Here is a 1,022-nt window from a genome sequence, read left to right on the forward strand (position 1 = left end):
CGACGGCGGTGAGGGTGACGATGGGCGGTGAGGGCGATGGCGGTGACGGCGACGACGGGCGGCGGGGGCGGGGGCGGCGAGGGCGGTGGCGATGTCGCAAGAAGTAGTTGGAGAAGAGGTGGTGGTCGATGAAACTGAATTTTTCGTAAGTGCCATATATATAGGAGGGGCCTTTAGTACCGGTTGGAGCCACCAACCGATACTAAAGGCCAATTTTCGCCAGGCCAAGGGGCGGGAAACTGCCCCTTTAGTACCGGTTTGTGGCTCCAACCGGTACTAAAGGCCCCCCTTTAGTACTGGTTGGAGCCACGACCCGGTACTAAAGGTGTGCGCTGGCGCAGGAGCGGTGCGGGCAAGTTTAGTCCCACCTCGCTAGCCGAGGGGCGCCCGCACCAGTTTAAAATCCCCGGCGCGGCTGCTGTCTCGAACTCCTCTCTATAGCAGGCTTCTGGGCCTAACTCTGGCGCTGCCCGTTGAGCCTGCTGGCCCTTCTGGGCCTGTATTTGCAAACCCTAGGGTTGGCAGGCCCAACGGGCAGCGCCCCAACAATGTTTTATATAATTTTCTTGTATTTATTTCCGAGTAATTTTTTTGCTATATTTAGTTTCTTTGTGAATAAAAAAAATTATATAGTTTTTTTCTTTTCTACATTATTTATTTTCTGCTATTCATTTTGTAGTGATTTTCAATTTCACCGTCATTTAGCTCTCTAAACAAATCGGTAAATGACTGAAAAATAGCAAATGATGTCAGAACGTGTTGGAAATTGATGACATCGCTTTGAATGATGCATACTGAACGCAAAAATAGGCTGGAGTTTAAATAAGTTTAAAAAACATTGAAGTGTCCGTGTAACAGATGAGTTCTCGTCCGAAACCCTGATACTCCGAAAGAGATTGTCCAGTTTGTACACGAGGTGCGTCCAGTTTTCGCCGTGACCCTCTCTACTCTTTTGCACATGCTATGCGGGCGAAATGATGATACCATGCCAAGTTCCAACATTTTCAGAGTTCATTTTGTAG

Source organism: Triticum aestivum, chromosome 2D (genome assembly GCF_018294505.1).
Source record: "Triticum aestivum cultivar Chinese Spring chromosome 2D, IWGSC CS RefSeq v2.1, whole genome shotgun sequence".
Classification (NCBI taxonomy): domain Eukaryota; kingdom Viridiplantae; phylum Streptophyta; class Magnoliopsida; order Poales; family Poaceae; genus Triticum; species Triticum aestivum.